Source organism: Octodon degus, unplaced genomic scaffold (genome assembly GCF_000260255.1).
Source record: "Octodon degus isolate 3935 unplaced genomic scaffold, OctDeg1.0 scaffold00054, whole genome shotgun sequence".
NCBI lineage: Eukaryota > Metazoa > Chordata > Mammalia > Rodentia > Octodontidae > Octodon > Octodon degus.
Window position 1 is genome coordinate 434395 of NW_004524630.1, and position 19265 is coordinate 453659.

General features: G+C 39.7%; 1 protein-coding gene and 1 long non-coding RNA gene across 2 annotated transcripts in view; both read left to right on the forward strand.

Moving 5' to 3' along the window:
* Positions 1 to 19265, forward strand: part of LOC101569463 (cholesterol 7-alpha-monooxygenase) — a 38614-nt gene that overhangs the window by 7101 nt on the left and 12248 nt on the right. The gene's annotated exons all lie outside the window — the stretch shown is intronic.
* Positions 3591 to 19265, forward strand: part of LOC111817309 — a 16583-nt gene continuing 908 nt past the window's right edge. Inside the window, exons 1-2 of the long non-coding RNA XR_002821547.1 lie at positions 3591 to 3678; positions 6748 to 6749. This is a non-coding gene — a long non-coding RNA (uncharacterized LOC111817309). The remainder of the gene's footprint in view (positions 3679 to 6747; positions 6750 to 19265) is intronic.

Consider the following 19265-nt stretch of genomic DNA (forward strand, 5'->3'; position numbering starts at 1 on the left):
CCTTCCTTCCTCCCTTCCTTCTTTCCTTCTTTCCTTCTTTCCCTCCTTCCTTCCTTCTTTCCTTTTTTTCTTTCATTTCGAGACAAGGCCCTTCTAAGTTTCCCAGGCGAGGCTTGAACTTGTGTTCTCCTTTCCTATCTTCTGAGTAGCTAGGATTTCAGGCCTTTACCACCACACAAGGAATAAGGTTATTTTGAAACTTCCTTTCTGGATTATTTTGCTAGAGTGAAAAGATCACCTATATTGAAGGTTCCATCACAGTCATAACCTATGCATATTGTATGTGTTAAAATTATTGTTGATTAACATAACAGTAGGTTAAACTTTTTTTTTGAAACAAGGTCTGGCTATAGAGCTTGTGTTGGCCTTGACTTCCCTGTGTAGCCCAGGCTGGCCCGGAGCGCAGGCTCTCCCCCTGCCTCCGCCTCCTGAGTGCTGGGATTTACACACATGCATCATCATGCCCAGGACATAATTTGTAAAATATTTGAACCATCACATCTTTTATAGGGGGTAAAATATTATTAGTTGACTTACTGATAAGTTTAACATAACTTCTGAATATGTTACCTTACAGTATGGAATTTAGCTCATCTTTTCAAGGTGTGTGCTGAATTCTGCTTTCATAAAGAATTAAAACAAATTTTACTATCTTAGAAAAGCTTCCCTCCACTATATATATATATATATATATATATATATATATATATATATATATATATATATATATAATATATATATAATATATATATATTATATAATTTATATATATAATTTTAAAGGAAAGTTAAAGTGACCTGTGACTTTTTTAAAAACAGACTCTCAATTATTGACAGTGCTATTTATTTGTTTCGAGGTTCTATTTGTTACTTTCTTAAATAGTGCTTAAGGAGAAAGTGAAAAATACATTAACCCACTTGGTACAAGATTCTGATAATAGAAGACAGAAACAGATGATCAATAAAGTACTATAATAGTTTGAAGCACATGTTGGCAAAAATATAGCTCTTTCTACATGAGATGTATATAGGAACAATATCTATCATCTTCTGTGACCACTTAGTATAAATTTTAGTAATATTTGGATTATTTAGGAGCATGTGAGTCCTGCTAACGGGCTAAAATCTATCATCTATGAACAAATCTGCATGAGCAGGGTACAGGTACGCTGATGCTGGGGTGTCCTGCACCCGCACTTACAGGGCATGGGCGCGCTGATGCTGGGGGTGCTCTGCACCCACACTCTGCAGGGTTCTGTCACATTGATGCTGGCAGTGCTCTGGGCACCCTCCTGCATTGGCTGGTGTTTCTCTCCCTCGCAGGCAGTATTCTTTCAGTGTGCTAAAACTTGCTCTAGCTTTTAACTATGGAATTAACTTTGGGATTTACCTCTAGTTATGAATATGCACACTCTTAAAGATATGGCGAATGCTCCGTTCCAAAGTATACATAACCGAAAGTGTTCTTGATGTTCAGAATCAACTGTATTGGATGTATTTACACAACTAGGAGAATGGATCATTTCTCAACCATATGCATAAAGAAAAAAGTTCATATTATTTCATTCATTTGGGCAACAGCATTAATTCCCCCTTTGGCTCTTGCTTGTTCTTCAGCTCCTGTAATGATCTGTACTGTATAATTTTATATATGATCAGAAGTGGGTAGGGGCTGGGGAGATAGCTCAGTAGAATACACGCTTGTGTGGCAAGTGCAAAGGCCTGAGTTCAATCCCTAATTCTGCAAAATAAAATGAAATAAAATAAAATAAAATAAAATGTGGGTTTTGCTCAGGCTTGAACTTGGGACCTTGTGCTTCCTTGGCAGGCACTTATGCCACTGAGCTGTCTCCTTGGCCCTTTCTGTTGTTTCTTAAGTAGTAACCATTGCTTCATCTGGTAAGAACTTCTTGAGAGCTTTGGCTCACTATACTTTAAGTAATTTTTGATCCCACCATATTTCCTGAGGCACTGAAAAGACATGATCCTAGAATTCCCCTCTTTTTTTTTTTTTTTTCCTTTTTTTTTTTTTTTGTGGAACTGGGGATTGAACTCAGGCCCTTGCACTTGCCAGGGAAGCGCTTATTCCACTGAGCCATCTCCCCAGTTCTCCCCTATTTTCTTGTTTCTAAGCACTGTGTTGTTTTTCACAGCATACCAATTCAGAACTTAAGGTCTCTGTGGTCATCGTGATAAATAAGTTGAAACTGTTTTGTGCCTGCTCATGTGTGACCTTCAGCTCCAAGTGATCCTTCAGCTGATAGGCACCTTGGTTACATTAATAGTACTCGGTCACATGTTTAACTTAAATTATGGATCCTTGTTGTCATGGAAATTATCTCCAAAATGATTACTGGATGAGTTAACTCAGGACTGCTAGATGAGAAAGTTGTTAGTGTAATTGTAGTCAATAAACGTGAGCCACACAGAGAAGGGACTTCCCTATTTCAGCCCACACTTAGTGAAGGAATCTCAGTTTTCTCTGAGGATTGAACTCTTCCCAGTAATTGATCCTATGAAAGCACAACCCTGGTTACTGGGGTTAGGAAGCCTCTGTATATAGGGTGTAGAAAACAAGTAGAGGTGGGGGCTGCCCCTTAGCTCTGTTCTGTAAGTGCCTGCTTCAACAAAGCAGTCAGGCTCAGGTTGTTGTGGTTTGATCCCCACAACTCAAGCCAGCCAAACCTGCCCTGAAGGCATTCAGAGCAACAACAACAACAACAACAACAACAAAATCCTTATTCCATTAAAAAAAAAAAAAAAGAAAGAAAGAAAACAGTAGAGGAAACTTCCAGGCGTACAAGCTGGGAAGAACTGCTTTGAGATAGTTTAAAGCCAAAGGACATGCAGGGTAGCAGCGCAGGTAATCTCAGGCTGTAACTGGGTCCCACCTGGGAGAGAGGTGCAGATGTAGGGTCCTGGAAATGCTGCCGGGAGGTAGATATCCCCAGATGCAAGCCACTGGCACGAAAGCAGGATGCATTGTGTATATTTAGTGTAAGTCTCCTATTAAAAGTATAGAATTATAGGGCTGGCCAGATAGCTCAGTGGATTAAAGTACCTGTTTAGGCAGACATGGGGACTGGGGTTTAATCTCCGGCCTGCTGTGCCACCCCATCCCACCCCTGGGGCGCACTGAGACGGGCCAATGAGACTGGGCGTGGTGGCACACCTGTAATCCAAGTGTTTGGGAGGCTGAAAACCGGAGAATCACTGAGTCCGATCTACACAGTGAGACCCTGTACTAAATACATTAAATAAATAAATACATAAAATTGTTAGCACTGGTGATATCTAGCACCCGGAGGACAATGGCTGGAAATCCCCTTTGTTTCCCCGGGCACAAGGACAGCACCAAGCCAGCTATGGTGAGTTCAGCTCTTCTAGGGACCGGGGTGCAGGCGGAGGGGCAGGGCGCTGCATTTTAAAGGCTGAGGAGAGTCCAGCCATTGGATTCACTCTCTTGAAGGAGTAAAATTGTATAAGCCACTGGTTCAAAGTTTTCAGCCCAGATCTTAATGCCCTTTTCAGCAGTTCGTGCAAGTTCAGTTTGCAGCTTTTACTTCTGCTTGCAGTGGAATGCCCTGTCCTGTCTTGCGCTGCAGGTACTGGGGAAGAACAACAGACCCCACGATTACAAAGTTTGCGCCTTAACATTTTAGATCTGGTGTTTTCTTACGTGCTGTCAGTACTTTTAAGAGTTTTGTATTTTTTTAAACAAAAGTAAATCTAAAGCAATTCAGAGCTTGCATTTAATACTTCATTTGCAACACTGGCATGAGGTTGAATTTAGGGTTAAATGCATGATTCAGATTTTTGAATGTATAAAGCAAAAATAAACTTTCAGTGTGCTGAAAGAAGAGTTGTTATGGGGACCTGCAAGAAGCAATAGGATGTCATTCTTTTTTTTTTTTTTTTTTTTTTTTTTGCAGAACCAGGGATTGAACTCAGGCCCTTGCGCTTGCCAGGGAAGCGCTTATTCCACTGAGCCATCTCCCCAGCCCCATCATTCATTGTTATTATTGTCCTAAGAGCTGGTATAAGACTTATGTTCTCCATGGTGGGAGATGTAAGCACTGCCAAATGTCTTAGTCACAAATCAAAGTAGACCATACTCTTCCAGTTCTCACGTATAATTCCTTTCATTGTCCCCAGCAGATCTACAAAGCAACTTTGGATGTCACCTTGCAACAGCTCAGACTTACAAAATATAGGAGTTTCTTCCTTTCCATAGTTCTGCACCCTGCAGTTTCAGTTATCTATGACCAACTGCAGTCCAAAAATATTCATAGAAATTTCCAGAAACAGTTATACATTTTATTTTATTTTATTTTTATTTTTTATTTTTTTCTGGAACCAGGGATTGAACTCAGGCCCTTTGTGCTTGCCAGGGAAGTGTTTATTCCACTAAGCCAACTCCCCAGCCCTCAGTTATACATTTTAAATTGCTACTCTGAGTATGAGACAAAGTCTCACACCACAGGCACTCTCTCATTCTGTCCTGCCAGGGATGTGGACCATCACCTTTTCCAGTGTGAGTGTGGCGTGCGTGTCACACGCTTGCTGGGTGCCCGAGAGCTTCTCATGGTCAGATCTGCTGTCAGGGTGCTGCATGGCTGTGCTCAAACAGTCCTTTCTAGTGCTCTAAAGCTGGACCATGGCGCCCTTTTCACTTTCCTCAAGCAATTAGGCCAGTGGAAAACTCATCTGTTTCTCATTATTTTGAGAAATAATATTTTGAGATCTAAACAGATTTTGAGAAATATTATTTTGAGATCTAAACAGATCTCAGCTGTTGTTGACTTCTTCTCTGGAGCTTTCAACTTGCCAGTCACATTGCCTCAAGGGGAATAGTTTGATACTCCTGGCTTCGAGTCTGCAAGAAAGAGCAACCAACCCTTGCTCCACATGACCAGTTCCCACACACATGGAGTTCAGTGTGAACCATGGTTTCAGACATCCCCCGGGATCCTAGAACATAACTCTGCGGCTAAGGAGGAACCACGATGCTTCTTCAGTTCTAGATTCCATTTTCACTAGGACCCAGTTTGAACCCAGTCCCACAAATCTGCTCTTATTTGGCAACCCAGATCCTTTCTGGGACTCGGGTCCCTACTAGCCTGAACTTTTCTCCATGGCTGTCCTCTGCAGAGTCACAGATTCCTGAAGCCTCTCATTCACTCTGTCATTTTGGAAAATCCCATCCTCTGGTAACATCCTGTGAAAGGGAGCCTTACATAGAAGTTTAAGGCTTAGCGTTTTCCAAGATTTAATTCTAGATGCTAAATAAAATAAACTGGGATAAAACAGGTTGAAAGTCAACCTTGAGTGAAGACTTGGTTTTAAAATGTGGGGAGGTAAATATTTTATCAGCTATAGTTTGTTTTGAAACTATTTTTGCATTTACATAAAACCATTTCTTTAAAATCTCATGTACATTCACATAAAGTTTTGCATTTTACAAAAGCATGTGCTATCTATATCAGGGAATATGACTTAAATGTGGTTAGGAAGGACCCACTGCTCCATTTTATAATAGAAGCACCAAGCCAAGCAAAAAACATCTATTGAAAAAAGTATTGGCTCAGTCAGTCAGCTCACACTGCCAACCCACTCCATGACGGGCACACGAGCGGGGTTTGTGTGTTCTCTTTTGAGATGTATAGAGGACTGCTTTCACGAGACCAATTTTACCAAAATTCAGGGAGATATATAGATATGATTTTTCTTTTCTTTCTGCCTTCTTTCCTCTCCTCCCTCCTTCCCTTCCTTTTTTGCTTTTGGCAGTTTCCTTACCCATCTTCAAAACCCTTTACCAGATAGCTTAACATTCTGGAAAGAAAGCAGTCCCTGAAACCACTAACTCAGCTTTTTCTTCCACTAAAGGAAGTTGCATTGCAGTGACTTTTTAGAAAATGTTTTTATATTGCTAAGGTTTGATTTTTAATTGTGGAAAACATTTGCCCCTGATTTCATGGAAATGACATACTGAGAAAATCACATGAAAATGAACCAAAGCAACTGGTACACTGTCACCCTGCAATCATTTCTGCATTTATCAATTTCGTGTTATTTCATGTTACTGAAAGCCATGTGCTAGCAGAACAGGCTGTTTTGTTCCCTGAAATACTTTAGAGACAACACCCTGGCTAGAATCCTAACACCATTTTGGATTGTCTCTAAGAAAAAAGAAGTTTCCCAAATTCTCTTGTCCTCTTTCCATATTTGTAAAACTTTTTCTTTTTTCTCTACAAGCAAAGGAAAAACGTATTTGGTTGAATTGGGATTTTGTCCAGCAGAAACAGAAACTTAAAGTGAAGTGGTGTAAAGAAGGTAGGCTATTTTTCCACACCAACAAATCCCAGAAGTAAAATTATCTCTCACGATGCAGAGACTCCTATTCTGCTGCAGTGACCAGACCCACACTCCAGAGAACAGGAAGCGCAAATGTGGATGGGTAAAAGGACGTTGGTCCTCTTCTATTATAAAGCCTTCCCAGAAGTTTCAAATCACTTAGATTAACTTCAGAAGGAAATTTCACTAAACCATAAATTGGAGATTTAATGCTGAAAAATAGGGAGTATATAGATGAAAGGATACATGACAAATGTAGTTTAAGATCTTGTAATCATTTTGAGTTGATCCTTAACTTTGATTTTTCTTTCCTAGTATGTTTACCATGGTGGCATGACTGGTAGCCATTTGATAAAGCCTTCTACTGAAGAACTGTGTATCACTTTGTTTTAAGTAGTAGCCTGAATGTAAGGAACCACTTAGAGTTTATGACTCTAAATACTAAAACTTTAAAATAGCCAGAGGCTGGGTGAACAGATCAGTGGTAGTACACATGCTTAGCATGCATCAGGCTCTGGGTTCAATTCTCAGCACCAAAATGTAAAATCAAACTCATTTTGCAAAAAAGTGTTTTTTAAAATCTGCACAACAGACTTTGAAACAATGTCCCTCTGACTGTGGGCAGCATGAGAAAGTGTACCAGGAAACATTCTGTAATATTCAAGAATTCACTGTTTCTATCAGCAAGGCAAAATACTCACTAAATATTACTGATAATAGTCAAATGACAGGCCTTGGTTTTTTTCCACTTTGTACTTGTGCTGTACAACAGAACACAATATGGAGAAATTTCTTTCAGGTGAACAATCAATAAAAATTCAATGGACTAAAGAAACAGGCAAAACAGGAAAGAGAAGGCATAGCTGAAACAGCAGACTCTGCTGGGCCAGTGAGCAAGAATTTGTCTCACAGAACAAAGTAAAATGAAACAAGCAAACAAAAGCTGGGGATGATCTGGCTGCAGGACCAGGCATCAGGCTGGGGTGGTGGTGGAAGTCTTGGGGCAGTGTACAGCGGTGCGAGGGTCATCAATAATTAACCACTGTTGTGTAAGATAGCTTATTCAAAGTAGTACTCAGACCCAATCAGTAACCTTGCAGGGTAGGTACAACCAAGGGCAAAAGTGATACATTTTCAGACAAGCTGAATAGTAGTCAGGGTACGGTAATCATGCATGTCATGTAGTCAGCAGAATTGATTAGAGCAGGAAAGTTTAGAGACCAACAATGCACATTAGTTCTAGAGTCTGGTATTAGAAACCCACGGTATATGCAGATCTAAGATCTGCCAAGGTTATTCCCACAACCACATTGAAAGGGAAAATCTATACAAGAAAAATTGTTCTTTTTAGGACCAGGGAGATACTCAGCAGACTAAGCACTTGCTTTTGTAAGCGCAGGGGCCAGGGTTTGATTCCTGGTACCATATGCTGCACTGGCCCTGCCCCCAGGCACACTGAGCCAGCCAGCGATGGAGTCTGGGCATGGTACTGCATGCCTGTAATCCCAGCACTAGGGAGGCTGCAAACAGGAGGATCACTATGAGTCCAAGCTGCGTAGTGAAACCCTGCACAAGAAAAAAGAAACAATACTGTTCTTCTTAAAACTTTGCTCCCTTTGAAACTGCCTAGTTCTGTAACTGCTTCACGGCTCAGTAATTAGTTTTGATCCCAGTTACCATAAGAGTGTAACCAAACAGCTGTAATAAACTCTGTGATCATCAATGTAGTCTTGTAACCAATCATTATCCAGTGCTGTGACCCACGATCTCTCCTGCGAGCTGGTCAGCACACTGCCAGGGTGCTCTGTCTCGCCTCTGTACTGCTTGTTTATGCATCACATAAAAATACAAGCCCACAGGCACTCACTGCCTGGTTTTGTTGATGGAGAGCAACCCTGCCAGGACCAATGGTATAAAATGAAGCTGTTCACTGCATCCAGACTTCCGCAGGTGGCGTTCCTTTCCTGGGCTCAGTTTGCTGTAGCAATAAAAGTATCAAATCAGTATTTTTCTTCCAATCATATATTCAAGTTGTAACTTCTCTCAGTGATTTACCTTTTTTTTTTTTTCTATACTGTTAATCCTCTAGGAGATTTTTATTAACTAATTTTGGAAGTCCTACCATTCTAAAAGTGCAGCTTTTAGGGCTGGCCAAATAGCTCAGCAGAGTAAAGCTCCTGCAAACAGGCAAAAGAGCTGGGATCCCCTGGCCATGCCAGCCCTGTCCCTGGGGCACGCTGAGACAGACAATTAAGACTGGGCATGGTGGTGTGCACCTGTAATCCCAGCTCTTGGGAGGCTGTAAACAGGTGGATCACTACGAGTCTGATCTAGTAGTGAGATCCTGAACACCCTGTAGACCCTTCCCTAAAGTACAAAATAAGAAAAAGGTAGGGCTTCTTGCTAACTTGCCAAGCCATAAGACTTCCTTCATGTGGGAAAAGAAGGTAAATGACCTAAACTGTCATGGAGGGGAACATCGATCTTCCAAATTGGGGCCATCTCTTTTCCAAGAAGAAATTTATATACATTATAGTAAGGGAGGAGATGAAAATATGAGTTGTACTGCAGAATTACTGTAGCTTGCTCTAAATTGTGAGTGTTTACTTTTGCTGACATGAAGTATCCTTTCTTTTTTTTTTTAAAGTCAGTGAAACCTTTCAGTTCTGTTAGTAAAAAAAATTTAGTTATGAATGAAACATTATCACTGACAGTGAGCTCTGGGTACATTGAGCAGCCTGTGTCCACAGGGCTTGTCTGTGAAATTGCCTGGTTTTTTTATTCATGTCCCTCCTACAACTAAAAATGAGAGCCGCTTCACTGTCCAGACCTCTGAAGCCTGCCTGGTGAAGCCTACAGATAGTGGAGAATCAGAACAGGGAATATCTGGTTATTTAAATGACCTTAAATAGAAACTATATAAAATTAGCTTTAAAAATTCTTTCATCTGAGGCATGTGTCTTAGCACTCTGAATATCACTGCCTTATCAAAATAATTTGGGAACTATAAATGAAAAATATAACTTTTGGTCAAAAACCTTTAAATAAGGACTAAAATACTATTCAAATGAAAGTAGAGCCTTGAAAATAAATATTAGAAAGAATAAAAACAAAATGAGACAAGCAAAACAACTGAGTAAAGAAGGCAAAATAAATTCTCGAGAAAATAGCAGAAATAATCTTATTAAATAATCCCAAAGAAAGGAATCAAAAAGTATAAACATTTAATGAAGTAAAAAAGCAAACAAAAATGTAGATTTGACCAACACATTCAAAAGCTTATCCTTTGAAAAACTCTAAAACAGATAATATAATCAAGAATAAAAAAATACGTACAAGTAAATGACAGTGGGAACAAGCAAAGAATGTAAGTACCAGCACAGAGATTTTGTTTAATCTGAAAAGAAAATATTCTGCACATCTGTCAAAACACTTGGAAATTTAAATGTCTGTCCACAAAAATACTCTGAATCTGAGTAGTGAATATGTTCTGCTCAGTCAGCACAGTATCTAAAATAGCTTTTTCTTAATAGCTAATGTTGAAGGCAGATCTTACGGTTCTTTTTATGTAGTCTTACTGCTATTTTCCTTTTTTATTTTAAAATATTTGCTAGAGACTGGTTACAGTCAAGATTAACAACATAAAAATTTCATATATATAGAGAGAGATATAGTGACACCACAATTCCCAGATCTTTCTAAGAAGAGCCAATATGAAAACTTTTTCTCTGAGGATGTCCTGGCTCCCACCACTCCAGAGGCACTGCCTTTTCCTAGGAATCCTACTTTCTGTCATTTGGTGGCTCTAACAGGGCTCTCTGCTATATTGTCCAAAGGCCAAGGGGCTCACAATAACCGCCTAATGGTCTGAGGTGAAAGAAGAGAGAAGCTTCCCTTTGCCCTGTCTAGGAAGCAGACAGCACATCAACTCTGGTTCCCAATACCTCTTTCCTCACAGCTGACCTCTTCTAAGCAATGTCCTCACCTCCGCTTACAAACCCTGAGGTCTACAAAGAATAGAGGTTTCACAACAGATTTTGCAATCTCCTGCTTTGTCCCGTGTTTCCTCATCTTAGAGCGCTCTGCTGAAAATCCAAGACAACAGCAAAAGTGTCGTTTAGCATATAAATAACCAAAATGGACTCAAAAGTTGCAAAACCAAACAAAGTCAAAAAGATTGTCAAAAAGAGTTGTCTCTGAAAAATAAACAAACATATATATTTTAAAAATGTATTTAGGGGAGGGCCTACAGGGTCTACAGGGTCTCACTTCATAGATCTAACTCATAGCGATTCTCCTTCAGCCATCCAATGTAAGTATATACACAGGATAACAGAGATGATTGTACTATTAAGTTCTATTAGTTTAACAAGGTAGCAGCTAATGTCTAAAAGTTTTTACTTTGATCAACTCTATATGCTAATTTCTGTAATATGAGCAACTTCATTGAGGACAGCAATGTACAATATAACAATCATGGTTGCATACCTTTCAGGTTCTTTTAAATGTGTATCATCTCTAATGTCTCAACTATTGTTTTTATACTCTCTTCAAAGTAAAAAATAAAAAGTAAGGATAAGGAAAAGATTTAAGATTTAGTGAAAGAGTTAATGTTTAATAGCTTAAAAACATCTTGATATAAAAATGAAAGTTTGAGTCTCAAGTAAGATGATATGCATGCAATTCATATATCAGTGTATTACTATGTAAAATAGATCATGAATTACTAAAATTCAGTAAGAAAAAGGCAAGCAAGCCCGTAGAATACAGGATGAAGAATACAAGTAGTTCCCTGAGGGGGATTCAAATGATGGACAGATATGAAAAGGAATGCAAGCTTCATCAGTGCTCAGTAAAATGCTCACTTACATGGAAATGAGACAGCACTTGACACTCATGAGATTCAAAGACTATGCCAGTGGAAGGTACAAAGTGTCGATGGCTCTGGAGCGCTGAGAATATTTATATAACACCAGCGTGGAGAACAGTGTGGCTGATCTGGTAAGGTTGAAACCGTGAAACCTAAAGATCATTAACTCTCCTGGGTGCTTACTCTACCGTGGCATTTTTCAAATTGCAGGCCCTGTTATGTTTGTAGGTTGACTGAGTTCAACCTACAAACCCAGCTGACTGAGTTGTGAAGACACTTCATGGTGCCTAACTTAAAAAAATGGTGTAATTCTCTGGGTAGACTTTCTCTCAAATGCTCACTCTCTCTAACAGTCTAATGGAGAAGGAGTATTTGGGCACAGGTGCTCAAGGAACAGGATGTTAATCTCTGAGAACAGAACCAGGACTCCACTCAGGAGTTCTAAGTCCTGCCCACTAAGACATGTAATTGCTATAGAGGTGGACTGCTGTTATTCTTTCCAAGTTCAAATTTCTCTTGAAGTTAACTTAATTGTATTTGGCCACAGAATATAGTATATTGGCTGGAATTGTGAAAAGTAGGCAAGTAACTTATATTTTATATTGATGAAGAATCACACCTGGAATGTTAGATTTTGAATAGAATGCCGTAATTGGTTAGGACACATGGGCAACGCTGCAGTGGGAAATGGGAGAAACCATTATCAAGTTACCACAGTGAATACGGATACCAGGACAGGGTGACGCTGTACTTCTGTTTGGATGCAATGCCAAGAACACCACGTCATTCGGTGTCACTTATGCCACAGATGTTTCTCCGCCAGAGATGTGCAACACGACTCTAAAGAAACATTTAGGAAAATCTAGAGAGTCAAACCCGCCAAAGTCACGATATTAAAGAAAGACTGAGATACTCTCCCTGCCTGCTCCAAACCAAGGAGGCCAAGGCACATCGCGAGCAGAACTGATCCTCTGGTATTCTGAGCTGAACCTCTGAGGTTTCAAAGTCTATTTTAGGGACAGCTGGCAAAATTGAATGAAGCCCAAGATACAATATTGATTTCCTGATTTTGAGGACTGCATCGTATTTCTGTTGAGAATGTACTTTTTAAATAAGTAATATCATACTTGAGTATTTGTGGGTGGTAAGCCAGGAGAATAACTTACTGTCACAAGCATAGGACAAAGGTTTTTATACTAGATATTTTACTTTTTTGTAAATCCGTTATTGTTTAAAAACTAAATAAAAATTTAAAAAGAAGTGAACAGGGCAATACAGCCAAAGATAGAATGGTACACATCTGGGAAGTGAGAGATGAAGATCATCTGAGGAATTCTCACCAGATTCTTGGTTTCAGAACCATGGTCCAGTCAAGTTTATAAAGAGAGTTTTAGTTTGGAGCTTAAAAGGGGAAACAATATAATACAGGATGCTTAATTATAAGATTATAATAGTCACCCAGAGAGTCGTACCCAAAGGGAGTGCAATAAATCTGTCCACATAGTAAAGACAAAAGGGATCCATATGAGGGTCTGGATCCCATGGCAATGCCCTGCATGAAGCCAGCTGAAGACCTAGAGTCTGCGGCAATACCCCCAGTGAGACCAGCTGGAGGCCAAGAGCCCGTGAAAGAGTCTCATGCAGGCCTGTTTCATAGATCTGCACTGTGAAGGCCCAAAGGTCAGTGGTGGCAGAATGAAGGATCTGTGTTAGCAGGCTGAAAGAGCTGCACTGGATCTAGGAAGCAATGCTGAAGTAGAGACTAGAGCTTCCCCTGAAAGGTGCCACAGCCATCCTCACCAACAGTGTGGCGGCATGGTCCTCCAGTGAGAACAGCTGCCTTCCTATCAGGAAAGCTGGCACGACAAGGTTCTCCAGGAGAGCTTACAGCTTCAAGAGAGCCAACAGCTTCCAGCAGCTTTTCTAACAGCCCTCTTTCTCCTACAGTTTTTTTTTTATTTGCTGGCAGCAATCCTTAGGTGTGCCCCCCACCCTCGGCACCACCCTGGTTCCCTTCAGCTGGTGTTACAAGCTGACCACCAGTTGCAAATCCACCACAAAGAGTACAGGGTGGGGGTGTGGTTGTCATGATCAGATGCAGAGGTTTCATTTGCCAGATCTACAGTGTGTGATGCAGGAATCAAGTGTGTGTGATCAGTAAATTACCCACTGATTGGTTTGGCCTAGTTCTGGGTAAGATTAAGGGGTCCCCTACCTGGGTGTGAGTGGTACCCACCCTAAGGGCAGGTACCCTAGATAAAATATATGGGATAGAAAGAGGGTTGCTTGTCACTTGCTTGCTGCTTTCTGCCTTCTGCCTGCTCTGACTGGCCATGGATTGCTTTTCCTTTGTGATGCCCCCTGCCACGCCACCCTGCCTCGCAGCAGTTGACTACGGTCCGAAACATCTATGAACTATGAGCCAAATATGCCTTTTCTCCTTTAACTTTGAGTTCTGGGTACTTTATCTCAACAATGAGAAAGTAGCTAAGACAATTATACGTACTTATGTATTAGAAAAACCATAGCATATTTGAAAAGAAAAAAAATAAATAAAGCCATGCTGTTAAGTTGAAAAAAAAAAAAAAAGAAAAACCATAGCATAGATACAGTAGCATATTTGTAGTTTTAGGCAGCCACTATAGTCTTGGACTATGTCCTCCACTAGTAAGTGAGGGACTACTGTAGTACTTTTCCAGAGTTGTGAATGTACATGATTGTCCACTAGAGGGTGCAATGTGCCTTAACCTCTTTAAAAAGACATGGGGCCTAATTTTTAGCACAAACATATTTGTGTATTAGGAAGAAAGAAGAGAAAGAAGTAGATGAACAATAAACAAATTACTTTTATATCAACTTCTACTTTCTAATATGATTGTAACATTTTTTATATTTTCCAGAAATGCACATAATAGGGTAAAACGTAAGCCAAGGGGTGAATACAATAAGAAAGCAAAGCAACTGAAAGAACAGCTGCACCTAATAATAAGAGTTGCAAAATGAGTCCTAACATTTGGTTCCTGAACAAGGACCCTCATAAGATTTGGCAGGTGGGAGGATGTTCCCCAAAACTTTTGCATGCAACAGGTGGGGAGCAGATGGATTGGCCAATGTTTAGCAGAGGAATGTTACAAGTATAACTGACAATTATCAGGTGAAAACATGGGGCATGGAAGGCTAATGACCTTAAAGAAATATCTATCATCTATCTATCTATCTATCTATCTATCTATCTATCTATCTATCTACCTATCAAAATAGGCCTAAGAGGACCTCAAAAGGAGAAAGTTACATAAAATTGCTGGTAGTTGAAAATGAGATAGAGTCCCAAAAATCACAGACGTTTATAGATGAATATAAAAATGGCTGTTTCCTTGGGTCCTGTATTTACTTTATTTCCTAAGACCACCACGAAGGACTTAACATGGAGTACTATAAATAAAGTCCTGAGCTGAAAAAGGAGGGTGAAACAAAGCTACCACAGATAAGAGCTTAAACCCTCCCCCTTGGCTCAATTAGATTTAAAAAAACCATCTTTTAAACTGTGTATGGTTACTTCTAAGAGGAATAGCAGCATCCCTGGAGATGGGGGGAAGGGACACAAACCATGTTCTGGTCATAGGCAGATTCAGAAGGGATTCTTCAGTGCCTTGTGTTTCCACACGCCTGGTCCAGCCACACAGTCCTGTGTGCCTGGGACTGAATAAGAGGGTCATGGCTACACACCATGGCATGGCTCTTGCAGCTCACTATACAGGCTTCTGATGCTGAAAATCTATTCAGCTCAAAAAGATGTCTGTACTTAAAATCAAGGCAAAATTGGAACATCCAACAATCAGAGCAAAAATGACAGCTAATGCACAGGGGCTACAAACAGTGGCTGTGGCTACAGAGAGAGCCCCACATAGCTTGGGGAGGGGAAATGACAGTGAGCGAGCACACAGACAGACTAAACAAGCCCTTGACACCAGCTCGCCCAGCTCCAAAGTGATGGAGCAGAAGCCCCAGAGAGAAAAATAAACACCGCTTAAATCTCCCCAGACCCCCCCTTTTTAAAATGTATTTAGTACAGGGTCTACAGGGTCTCACTAAACAGATCAGATTCATAATGATCCTCTGTGTTCAGCCTCCCAAGCGCTGGGATTACAGGCGTGCACCACCATGCCCAGTCTCAATCGCTGTTTTGGTGTGCCCTGGGGACGGGGCCAGCACGGCACGCAGGGGATCAAACCCCCAGTCCCTGCATCTGCCTAAGCAGATGCTTTAATCCACTCAGCTATCTGGTCGGTCCTTCCCCAGACTGTTTTATTAACTGGTTATTCTTTCTCTGACAAAAATTTTAAAATTATCAATGAAAAAGATATATTGGGTTAAAAATAGAAACTGTAAAAGAAAAAATTTAAAAGGCTTCAGACACAAGTGTGGGTGGCAGCTGGGTAAGGCAGCTACAGGTGCACAGTAACAGCGGCGCTACACTGCTGCTCTGGAGGGACACAAAGGGCCATCTCACGAGGAGCAGCTCTCTTTCTCCATTACAACTGACAATAACAGAGGAGCTTTGTACCTTTTAATATTTTCCTGAAGGTGATTAATTAAAAAAGATGATTCCATCCTCAAAATAAAAACACGTTGCCTTTAGTTTAAAAAATCATATTTCCTAAGATTTATAATAATGGTGATATTTAAAAAGTTTACATTTGGCACCACATACCATGCTGCCCACCCCTGGGCACACTGAGCCAGTGACCGAGTCCAGGCACGGTGATGCACGCCTCCAATCCCAGCACTGGGGAGGCTGAACACAGTGTGATCACTTTGGATTCAAGCTGCAGAGTGAGACCCTCCCTGCAAAAATAAATGAATAAATGAATAACCTAAATTTTTTTTAAAGTTTACATAAAGATCTTTTAATTTCTAATAAGGTTGACTGCTTATCTTACAATCTTAAAATTGTTATAGAAAGCTTTGTTATTTTACAGACAAATATAAAAGTTTAGAGTGCAATCAAAAAGCAGTGGGGCTTGAGCAGTCGCTTCATTTTGACATCTCATTCAAATGGTGGCAGACACAGTGGTGGCCTTCACAGGCCCACAGGCCACAATAACTTTACATCTGGGTCAACTTATCCCACACAGGTATATTGTGCCTCAAACTGTTCAGATCAACCCAAAATGACTTTCAGACTTTATTTGGTAGTATTAATTGGTTCCATCCAGATTTCTGGACGATTGTGCTGGCGTTATTAGTTATTATTATCCTTCAGGTAAGGTAAATCAATTCATTTGCTCTCACAGATGGATCATGTTAGGTTAAGGGAGGACACGTGACGGCTTCTTGTTCCACAATACAAGGTACAGGCTTCTCATTGCACAATCAAAATCCAAGCACAGAAGCTACAGGGGGAATCGCTTCTTCCCACTCGTCAATACACGGTATTAAATTTTAAAAATTTTACAAAAGATGGAAGTATAGCAACAGAAAGATCATTCAGGGCCGGGGAGATGGCTCAGTGGAATAAGCACTTCCCTGGCAAGTGCAAGGGTCTGAGTTCAATCTCCGGTTCCGAAGGAAAAAAAAAAATTCAATCAGGTAAAGGAAAAAAAAAAACTAATTTGGGGTCGAGCATATGTTTGTGTTTTACCACAACATGCTGTCAGGCTATACCATAAAGCCAGATCTGGAGAGAATGCTGATGGCCATGAAGCTTGACTTGACCTGGGCCTACTGAAGAAACTGACAAAATTTAAATCTAAGGTCTAAATAGGTGATAAAATAAATAGAGATACCCAAACTGAAGTTACCTTAAAGTTATTCTTACGACAAAATAAAATATAAAATGTGCATATTAATTATAGATAAAAGATTCTATTCTAAATTTTTTCTTATAAGAGATCTCTGTTAATTGAACAAAATCTGACTAGTCTATTTATAATTTCTAAAATTGTAATGGTTACTATAATTCATTTTGATCAAAAATATATTTCAGTGCATTTTGTAAAGATAAGTGATTTTTGTTTGTTCTGTATAATCATTATTGTCTATTTGTATGTCATTCTGGAATACTTGTTCCTCTTTTTATTTGAGCTCAACCACTTTTCTCATTTACCATTTGTTCAAATATAATTTGAGTTATAAACTTAAACACATGCATTGTCCTGAGTATCAGCTGGCATAAAGTGATATCAAAGTTGACTTACAAGTTATCAAAAATTTAAGATAATTAACTAAAATTTCTTAGAGTGAGTAGAGATTATTTGACCAGACTCCAACTGGTGAATAAAGGGGTAGCCAATGTCTGTTCATTAAAAACAGCCCCCAGTAATCTCTATAGTCTCTTGAGAGAAATCCCAATAATTTGATCATTGGTCAAAAGATAAAGCTCTTCAACATTTATAGTAAGGTTTTCTCATAAAAGATGTTCTTGGTACAAAACTAAATTACGAAGCAAAGGTTTTCACATGTGCATGGTAATTCATTATTGTTAATCTCATGCTACATTAAATGTATTCATGATTTCAGGTGTACAGTCTTTCAAAATGTAAAACAAGGATTGCTTATCATGATAAAACTTTTCTTTCTGATTCAGACCTCTGCCTTTAACCAAAATCTTGCAATATACAGCCCATTAAAGGACAACTAATTAGGTTAAAGCTTCTTGTGCAGTAGATAGAGATGACAGATTAAAAGAATTATGTTATGTCAAAAGAAAAATTAGGTGTGTTAAAAATGTCACGATTGTCATACTGCAATGTTATATATGGTTTTGATTTCTACATTTCTGTGTAAAAAGATATTGTCTGTTAACATTCTATAAGGATTTAAATATTAGGATATCCACAGTTGTTAGAAAATAATGGTTCCATTTTATGTTCTAATGTGTTTTCTATTCAGATAAATAATAACATTAAACTTACTGCTTCCCTTACAATGTAATGTTATTAAGCTTCTCCTCTGGATGTTTAACAACTGAGGTTTGCAGACCAAACCTTTTTTAGATTGGGCTTTAAAAGCCAATATTTTGGCCCTAGCCCTCTGTTATGGTTTGTGTCTAGTGGTCCCCCCCCAAAGCCTCATGCAGTAATTGGGACAGCTTCTAGAGTTCGTGATTAATTCACGATCCATTGCTGGGACTATGGGTATAAGTGCTTCTGGGATTATGGGTGTGAGTGTTACATGAGCCCTGGGGCAGACAGCCTGGATGAAGTGTAAGGAAGGGGGAGAGGCTTGCTGTTTGCTTCTGCTGCTGCAGTGGCTGCCTCTGCTGCTGCCGTTTTTTGCTCTTGCTCTTTGCTGTTTTCTGCCACTGTGGACTGCTGCCCTCTGCCCTATGCCACTTTTCCTTAGAGCCAGCCGAGTATGGACTGAAACCTCCATGAAGTGTGAGCTAAATAAACCTTTCTTCCTTCGTTTTGGGTGTATTTTGTCCCAGCAATGAAAGAAAAGTAACTGAGACACTCTCTAAGACCATTGAGGACTCAGGACATAAAAATCCCTCTGCTATGACATCCTATAACTCAGTTGAGACCCTGATCTTCTGATGAAGGAGATTATGGGACCACAGGGAAAAAAAAGTGATCAGTGATGTATCATGTTCCTAAGGAGAATCATCTGGAGAGGAAAAAAATCTCTCAAGCTTTCACAGAAACCAAGTTGGTGAAGCAATGGCCATAACTCATCCAGGTGTCTCACACTGACAGAAGATCTAAGAGGTGATATGCCTGATTCCAAGGTAAATTCTGAGGAGACTTAACTGACATTGATAGATAACAAAAAGTTAATTTTTATTAATACAGGTTTCACTTTAACTTGGTCTTAACCATCTAGCAGAAAAGAATAACCACAAAATGTAAAATACAATGCCATAGTAATATGCTGTTAAAAATTTCAAAGCACTAACAACTTCTGCAATTGTCAACTGTATGGGCAACTCACTACTGTTATGGACTGTTTGGGATTAAAGTACTAAAAACAGGTATCTAAAATCTTTGGACTAAAAATCTTTAGCCTAAACAAATTCATCAAAAAAAAAAAAAAAAAAAAAA